We start from the raw sequence: 10190 nt of genomic DNA on the forward strand, positions 1-10190 counted from the left end.
CTTTATGTAGTCGAGACCACTGAAGCCACTGGCGAGGAGAACACGGGAAGCGGCGGAAGCCAATTTCCCGTTGACTTCGCTCAGCGGAAGAGGAGTCAAATAAGCAAACACTTGTCTCGGCTTATCCGTGGATACTCGACTGTTTCTGAGAAAAAGAGGTCAAACTTTTCGACGTCATTCAGATGCCTTTTAGCCCGCAATAATGTCAACCGAAATGGTGGCGTAGTGCCTAGCCTTGCGGCCTTCTACTTTTGATTCCCGTGTTCGAAACCCGACTTCTTTTTATTTATTTTATTTTCCATTTATCTACCCTGGTCCGAAGGTTTCTATACCATCGTTTCTTATCAAGTTAGGGGATACAAGTACGTTATATTAATAGTAAAATTACAACTGGATTTCACAATAAACGTCATATACTTGTGTTTATTATGCATGTGTGTACGGTATTTTCAAGAGTGACAATCTTTTTTAATTCTCGTTTTATATCATTTCTTATATTAATTGTTAAATTTTATACTTATGATTATTCTACAGGAATGTTTGGTGCATTCCCTTGGAGTATACTGATTGCAAAAATATTTGAAACGTTTGTAGAAATTCCGAACACTAATAGAATCGAACAAAGACAGTTTTGCTGAAGCTTTCACGCATTGGCAATAACTTGCGACAAACAACGCAAAGCGATAACTTTACCATAAACTGGAGCTTGGAACTGATTATAAATCAAGATAAATTACAGATATTTCACAGAAAATAATTTTCTCTTTTATTTATTATTTCTTATTTTATTGAGGAACAAGTAATAAGGAACGTTAACGACGATTCTTTGTCGAGTGAGTTTCACACGCTGAAAGGTCGCTGTGGCAAAACTTGGTTCGATTCTATTAGTGTTCTGAACTTGTACAAATGTTTCAAATGTTTCTGAAATCAGTTTCATCCAAGGGAACGCACCACGTCTTCCTGCAGAATGAACGTAAGTATAAAATTTAAGAGTTTATATGAGAAATTATATAATAAAACGAGAATTAAAAAAGATTGTCACTCTCGAGAATACCTTACGCACATGCATAATAAACACAGGTATATGACGCTTATTGTGAAATCCAGTTGTAATTTTACAATTAATACAACGTTCTTGTATCCCCTAACTTGATAAGTAAAAACTGGTTACGCTGCTGCCAATGAAATGCCCTCTCCAGAGCTTCAGTGGTGAGTGTACTTAATTTCGAACTGACCCCATTTTGTGTGTTTGCCAGTCGAATAACATTTACACCCTTTCATAGTGGCCAGGGCTCGACATCTTGTGAATAATAAATATACAGGGTGGAGGTTGCGGCTTTCGAATCACTCAATAAAATCGTACAAAAATGATATTAAATGTGTTCTACCTCGGAAACCATTCTGAGTAGGGCATACGTCCATATGAAGTTTTTTCTTCAGAATCACTAATACTATCACCCGTCAAAGCTTGTACCTTTCCTCCTGACTAACCCTGTATTTAAGAGCGACAGATTTATAACTCTTTTGTATGTACCGAGTCCGCCAGAAAAATGTATATACACTTTAAGGAACGAAAAGTATTACTTTTTTGTTTGTTTTACATTTACATTTACATTTTACATTTAATATATCACACATGTTGGACATCCTTCAGTTTAGCACATGGTTACTTTAAATGTTCAAAATGTTCACCGTTGGCAGCTGTACAGATAAGAGAACGAAGAGAGGTCTCCGCAACTACGTCAATCAATGTTACAGTGGAGATTGCTGCACATGTCGCTGTAATCTCCTAGTGAAGTTCCTCCAGTGAGCGTGGCTTGCGTCAATAGACGTTATCTTTTTCAGTTCCCCGCAAGTAAAAGTCCATAGGTGTTAGATCTGGCGTCCGTGGAGGAAACTCAACGTGCCCTCTTCGTCCAATCCATTGTCCAGCAAAATTGTCTTCCAGGAAAGCTCGTACGGCTAGATGGTAGTGTGGTGGTTCCCCGTCCTGTTGGTAGAAGACCTATTTATCAGCCATAAAGCGCACGTATACCTGGACAAATTGAGCTGCGTAACATTTCCAGGTACAGTTCTACAGTGGCAGTAGCCTCAAAGAAAAAGGGTCCTACTAAGCCCCTAGACCACAGTCCACACCACACATGAACCCCTGGTAGATTGACCGCTTTATCCACATAAACATGCGGATTTTCCGGTGCCCAGTACACACTGTTATGCCGATTCACGGTTCCATTAAGTTTAAATTGTGCCTCGTCACTCCATACTACCTTCGTCACACATTGTTCTCCATCAGTTACCATTTGCTGATACCAATCGCAAAATTGCATTCGGCGATCAGGATCGTCATCATTAATCGCGTGCAGTAATCGCGGAATGTAAACATCCCACTTTGCAGCTTTCAGAATTCTTCGTACGCTTTTACTGTTAAACCCCACTTCACGTGCACATGGCGTAGCAGACTTCTGTCAAGAATTAACAGACGTCTCCAACACGAGAGCCGACAAAGCAGGACTTGTAGCTATACGCTGTCTTTCTGATCTTCCCTTGTGAATATCACAAATCGTTCCATGCAATTCAAACTTGTCAGTGATGCTTTTAATTGTTAGGTGAGTTGGCGGTTCTGTTTCAAATTCCCGCCTCCACTGACGTTGCACTTCAACGGCATTATCAAGCTTGAAGAACCACTTCACAATACATTTTCGTTGCTCAAGTGTCAAGCGTGCTCCATCCATCTTGTTTTCTCAATACCGAGATGAAAGTACTAATATCTGTTGAGCCAAAGACCATACTACAACACACTCGTAACTCAAATCGATCGACAATATCGATATCTCGATAGAGCCTGACAAAGATTGTATACATTTTTCTGGCGATCTCTGTATTTCTGGATTCAAATCTACTGTCAGCAACAACTAATGCCGCAACTACATCACCAAAGTTATGTATTATCATTACTATTTGAAATTAGATGTAGAATACATTAATATCTGAATTTTTCTGTTCGCGAACGGCATCTGTTCTTCGCTCCTGTATCCGCTAAAAAACCACACAGCATGCAAGGTGAAATAATTCTTGTAATCTGGTTATTTGAGTGGAGTAGCTCCGCAGGGCTGTGTCGAATATAATAGCCAATGTGACAAGGTTCCTGTAGTTGCATCTTTTTAGCATACAATATTTAATTAAGACTGGATTGTCAGCTGTGTATAAAATTAAATAATACAATATCAGAATGCAGATGAACATACAAATCGATGTCCTCCGCGTTTAAAATGAGTATATTGTCACGTCACAGAAAGATGTAATTGAGGAATGTACAACATTTATAAAGTTTTCCCCACTCAGCGCCGAATCAAGCAAAGACAGGCTGCAGCACTGTGTCGCAGCTCGAGTGACAAGCGGACAAGAGAGCCGATGGTGCAACATCGTGGCACACAACTGGGGTCATTGCAGCATCACAAGCTATGTCTGTAATGACTAATTCGTCGACGAGTCGTTAATCCCTAATCGTCTACCCTTCGTTTTCAAAAGAGATTGACGACCCTTTGGTACACTAATCAGCCAGAACACTCCCAGGATGAGATTGTCACTCTGCAGCGGAGTGTGCACTGATACGAAACTTCCTGGCAGATTAAAACTGTGTGTCGGACTGAGACTCGAACTCGGGACCTTTGCCTTTCGCGGGCAAGTGCTCTACCATCAGAGCTACCCAAGCACGACTCACGCCTCGTCCTCACGGCTTTACTTCAGCCAGTACCTCGTCTCCTACCCTCCAAACTTTACAGAAGGTCTCTTGCGATTCTGAGTTCGAGTCTCGGTACGGCACACAGTTTTAATCTGCCAGGAAGTTTCATATCATCGCACACTCCGCTGCAGAGTGAAAATCTCATTCTGTAAACATCCCCCAGGCTGTGGCTAAGCCATGTCTCTGCTTTATCCTTTCTTTCAGGAGTGCTAGTTCTGCAGGGTTCGCAGGAGAGCTTCTGTAAAGTTTGGAAGGTAGGAGACGAGGTATTGGCAGAAGTAGAGCTGTGAGGACGAGGCATGAGTCGTGTTTGGGTAGCTCTCAGACGGTAGAGCACTCGCCCGCGAAAGGCAAAGGTCCCGAGTTCGCGTCTCGGTCCGGCACACAGTTTTAATCTACCAGGAAGTTTCAGCCAGAACATTATCACTACCTACCTAATGGGCAGTATGTCCGCCTTTGGCACGGCTAACAGCGGCATGGAAGCAATGAGGCCTTGGAAAGTCGTTGGAGGGAGTTAACACCACATCAGCACACAAGTCACTTAATTCCTGTAAATCCCGGGGAGGGTGGTGATGAGCTCTGACGCCCCGTTCAATCACATCCCAGATGATCCGATACGTTTCAGATCTGGCTAGTTTGGTGGCCATAGCATCAACTGGAACTCGCCGCTGTGATCCTCCAATCACTTCATCACACTCCTGGCCTTGTGACACGGCGCATTATCTTTTTGAAAAATGCCATTGCCGTCGGGAAATACGATCGTTATAAAGGGGTGATGTGTTAAGCAACCAGTGTACGATACTCCTGGGCCGTCATGGTGCCTTGCACGAGCTCCACTGGACACATGGATGCTCGCATGAATATTTCTCAGAGCTTATTGGAGCCATCGGTATTTGTCTCCGTCCCGCAGTACAGGTCTCAAAGTGCTGTTCCCCTGGAAGATGACGTATTCGCAGGCTCCCATACGCATGGTGAAGAAGATATCGGGATTCATCAGACATGCAACACTCTGCCACTGCGCCAACGTCCAGTGTTGATCATCACGTGACCGTTTAAGTACTAGTTGCCGAAGTCATGGTGTTAACACTGACACATGCTTGGGTCGTCGGCTGCAGAGGCCCATCGTGAGGAGTGTTCGGTGCACAGTTTGTTCAAACACACTTGTACTCTGCTCAGCATTAAAGTCAGATATTAGTTCCACCACAATTCGCCGCCTGTCCTGTTTTACCTGTCTGTCAAGCCTACGACGTCTGCACAATCCCACGATGTCTATATGTGGTTCCATCTGATTCTGCTAAGTGTTGAAGACATACACCACAGCACTCCTCGAACCCCCGACAAATCGTGCAGTTTACAAAACGCTCGAGCTGAGCCTTCGGCCCCTCACAATCCCCCCTCAGTCAACCTAGATAGAACTCCCACCTTCCCCTTTCCACACACAGACAGCACACTCACTGATATTATGAGGGTCACTCCAAAAGAAATGCACACTATATTTTTTAAATCCATCTTTTATTCTACATGTTTGAAAGTTTTACAATGTGTAGATACATCCTATAGGAACAATATTGTCATTTCTCCACATAATTTCCATCCCTGCCTATCTTGGAACCAGCGTCTGTATACCCGCAAGGTAAAATTCTGCACCAACCTGTTGGAGCCACTGTTTGGCAGCGTGCACAAGGGAGTCATCACCTTCAAACCTTGTTCCACGAAGAGAGTCTTTCAGTTTCCCAAAGAGATGATAGTCACGTGGATCCAGGTCAGGACTGTAAGATGGGTGTTTCAGTGTTGTCCATCCGAGTTCTGTGACCGCTTCCAAGGTTTTTTGAGAGACAGCAAAACATCCTGCTTTTGCCGATGTGGTCGAACACGACTCAGTCGAGCTTGAAGTTTCTTCAGTGTCGTCACATATGCATCAGAATTTATGGTGGTTCCACTTGGCATGATGTCCACAAGCTAAAGTCCTTCGGAATCGAAAAACACCGTAGCCATGACTTTTCCAGCAGAAGGTGTGGTTTTGAATTTTTTTTTCTTGGGTGAATTTGCATGATGCCACTCCACTGATTGCCTCTTCGTCTCGGCTGAAAAATGATGGAGCCACGTTTCATCACCTGTCACAATTCTTCCAAGAAATCAATCTCCACCATTCTCGTACTGTTCCAAAAGTTCGCTGCATACCGTTTTTCTTGTTTCTTTGTGAGCAACTGTCAACATCCTGGGAACCCACCTGGCACAAACCTTTTTTAACGCCAACACTTTCAGTATTCTGCAAACACTTCTTTCCCCTACCCCAACGTAGCGTGACAATTCGTTCACTGTGATGCGTCTGTCAGCAGTCACCAATTCGTTAAATCTCTGCACATTGTATGGAGTGTGCAGTACGAAGCCTGCCGCTACGAGGACAATCCTCAATATTGCCTTGCCCGCTTTCATCACGTAACATGCTTACCCACTGACTAACTGTACTGCGATCGACAGCAGCATCTCCATACACCTTTTCAACCTCTTGTGGATGTTTCCCACTGTCTCGTTTTCACAGCACAGGAATTCTATGACAGCACGTTGCTTCTGACGAACGCCAAGTGTAGCAGCCATCTTGAAGACATGCTGTGACGGCGCCACTCACGGGAACAGGTTGAACTAAGTTTGTAAACAAGCGGGAAGGATGTATCTACACACTGTAAAACTTTCACACAAGCAGAATTAAAACTGTATTTTTACAAAAATAGTGTGCATTTCTTTTGGAGTGACCCTCGTACGTACTCCGTGCGTTTATCTGACTAGCAGTTATTCCTCGCCAGGTCACGCTGCTATTGACTGGACGGGTTTATATAGGATGGTGGTCATAATATTCTGACCGATCAATATATATTCGCCGTTTCATGTTGCAGCACTCGTATTCTGCCGGTCCCGTCGTTGATTTTCTTGCGCTCGGCCGCTCTTTCACGGGGGAGTCCCGCGTGGTCTCACATCAGCCGCATGACTTTACGCTGGAGCGCCATTGCGGTTCGCCACTGGCTGCGCGGCAGATTTCCGGTGCATTGTATCGGAGCGAGGTGCACTTGGCGGACCCCCAATGGCTGGCTCGCCAAAGAGCGCCCCGGCGTGCCGGCGTTTTACTGTTGATTGCACGGCCACCCTGCCGCCGCCGCGATGGCTGAGAGCTTCTAACCGGAAGAAGCCGAGCCGGGCACGGCCGGCCCACGCTGATTACACAGCTGCGCCGTCCCCGGGGCCCCCGGCGCAGCCATAATAACGCGGCCGTCGACAGCGCAGCGGCAGTTTGGTTCGAGTCCCCTCCCCTCCTTTTGTGCTGCACCGTTCCGGCAGCCGAGCGCCGCCTCCTTCGGCGAGCGCTGCAAGTGCTGTCGCTACCACGGCCTCCTTGTGGCACAGTGTGGCCACGGTCTTCTGCTGAAATGGTCTGCTCTAATGGTCAGACATACAATGTATGAAGCGACCGTCACGGAAATACTGGTGTCCATAAAAGTTTACTCTGATAAGAAAACAATGTAGCTCTTACAAGGGAACCTCCCCATCGCACCCCCTCCCTCAGATTTAGTTATAAGTTGGCACAGTGGATAGGCCTTGAAGAACTGAACACAGATCAATCGAGAAAACAGGAAGAATGAGATTTTCACTCTGCAGCGGAGTGTGCGCTGATATGAAACTTCCTGGCAGATTAAAACTGTGTGCCGGACCGAGACTCGAACTCAGGACCTTTGCCTATCGCGGGCAAGTGCTCTATCAAATGAGCTACCCAAGCACGACTCACGCCCCGTCCTCACAGCTTTACTTCCGCCAGTGCCTCGTCTCCTACTTTCCAAACTTTACAGAAGCTCTCCTGCGAATCATGCAGAACTAGCACTCCTGAAAGAAAGGATATTGCGGAGACATGGCTTAGCCACAGCCTGGGGGATGTTTCCAGAATGAGATTTTCACTCTGCAGTAAAGTTTGGAAAGTAGGAGACGAGGTACTGGCGGAAGTAAAGCTGTGAGGACGGGGTGTGAGTCGCGCTTGGGTAGCTCAGTTGATAGAGCACTTGCCCGCGAAAGGCAAAGGTTCCGAGTTCGAGTCTCGGTCCTGCACACAGTTTTAATCTGCCAGGAAGTTTCATATCAGCGCACACTCCGCTGCACAGTGAAAATCTCATTCTGGAAACATCCCCCAGGCTGTGGCTAAGCCATGTCTCCGCAATATCCTTTCTTTCAGGAGTGCTAGTTCTGCATGGTTCGCAGGAGAGCTTCTGTAAAGTTTGGAAAGTAGGAGACGAGGTACTGGCGGAAGTAAAGCTGTGAGGACGGGGCGTGAGTCGTGCTTGTGTAGCTCAGTTGATAGAGCGATTGCCCACGAAAGGCAAAGGTCCCGAGTTCCAGTCTCGGTCCGGCACATAGTTTTAATCTGCCAGGAAGTTTCAAAACAGGAAGAAGTTGTCTGGAACTATGAAAAAAATAAGCAAAATATACAAACTGAGGAGTCCATTCGCAAGATAGGCAACGTCAAAGATTGTGAGGGCTCAGGAGCGCTATCGTCCCTTGGTTAGCGTGAGCAGCTGCCAAACGAGAGGTCCTTGGTTCAAGTCTTCCCTCGAGTGAAAAGTTTGACTTTTCATTTTCAGACAATTATCAAAGGTCAGACAATCACACATAATCAACTTCGCTCTCCAAAATTCCAGAACATTTTCAGAATTGCTTGGACATATGCAGGATTTGACGGTCTACACACGGAAAAATATGAAAACGTTAAAAACATATGTTTTGACAGAGCACAGGGAAAACTGTGCATTCATTTGTTGCAGTCTATATGACAAACTCTTATGTTTTCACCACTTTTTTGCGAGTGATTATCACATCCACAAGAAAACCTAAATCGGGCAAGGTAGAAGAATCTTTTTACCCATTCGCCAAGTGTACAAGTTAGGTGGGTCGACAACATATTCCTGTCATGTGACGCACATTCCGTCACCAGTGTCGTATAGGATATATCAGACGTGTTTTCCTGTGGAGGAATCCGTTGACCTATGACCTTGCGATCAAATGTTTTCGGTTCCCATTGGAGAGGCACGTCCTTTCGTCTACTAATCGCACGGTTTTGCGGTGCGGTCGCAAAACACAGACACTATACTTATTACAGTGAACAGAGACGTCAATGAACGAACGGACAGATCATAATTTTGCTAAAACAAAGAAAAAATAAAGAAAATAAACTTTTCACTCGAGGGAAGACTTGAACCAAGGACCTCTTGTTCCGCAGCTGCTCATGCTAACCACGGGACCACGGCACTCCTGAGCTCAGACTCTCTTTGATGTTGCCTTCCTTCCGCATGGACTACTCAGTTTGTATATTTTGCTTATTTTTTTCATAGTTGCACACAACTTCTGCCTGTTCTCTCGCTTGATCTGTGTTCAGTTTTTCAAGGCCTATCCACTGTGCTAACTTATAATTAAATCTGAGGGGGATGCGATGGGGAGGTTCCCTTGTTAGTAGGATACCGCAAATGAAACATGCGTTATACCACACATGCTTCTACTCATTAAGTTTTGAAACTTATACAAACGTACTCTGAAGCGCAATAAACTGGTATATGCATGCGTAATCAGATACAAAGATAATATTCTTCTCGGGTGTGCAGCCGGATCATAACGTCACCTTGACAAAATATTTCCGCGGTCCAACTGGCCGCGATCTTCAGGTGAGAGTGCTGGTACACGATCTCGCCGGAACTGACTTCTCAGCGCAAGCGGCGGCGCCTATACAGGGTGTTACAAAAAGGTACGGCCAAACTTTCAGGAAACATTCCTCACACACAAATAAAGAAAAGATGTTATATGTTATGTGGACATGTGTCCGGAAAAGCTTAATTTCCATGTTAGAGCTCATTTTATTTTCGTCAGTATGTACTGTACTTCCTCGATCCACCGCCAGTTGGCCCAATTGAAGGAAGGTAATGTTGATTTCCGTGCTTGTGTTGACATGCGACTCATTGCTCTACAGTACTAGCATCAAGCACATCAGTACGTAGCATCAACAGGTTAGTGTTCATCACGAACGTGGTTTTGCAGTCAGTGCAATGTTTACAAATGCGGAGTTGGCAGATGCCCATTTGATGTATGGATTAACACGGGGCAATAGCCGTGGCGCGGTACGTTTGTATCGAGACAGATTTCCAGAACGAAGGTGTCCCGACAGGAGGACGTTCGAAGCAATTGATCGGTGTCTCAGGGAGCACGGAACATTCCAGCGTATGACTCGCGACTAGGGAAGACCTAGAACGACGAGGATACCTGCAATGGACGAGGCAATACTTCGTGCAGTTGACGATAACCCTAATGTCAGCGTCAGAGAAGTTGCTGCTGTATAAGGTAACGTTGACCACGTCACTGTATGGAGAGTGCTACGGGAGAACCAGTTGTTTCCGTACCGTGTACAGCGTGTGCAGGCACT

The sequence above is a fragment of the Schistocerca cancellata genome, chromosome 7 (assembly GCF_023864275.1).
Source record: "Schistocerca cancellata isolate TAMUIC-IGC-003103 chromosome 7, iqSchCanc2.1, whole genome shotgun sequence".
Taxonomy (NCBI): Eukaryota; Metazoa; Arthropoda; class Insecta; order Orthoptera; family Acrididae; genus Schistocerca; species Schistocerca cancellata.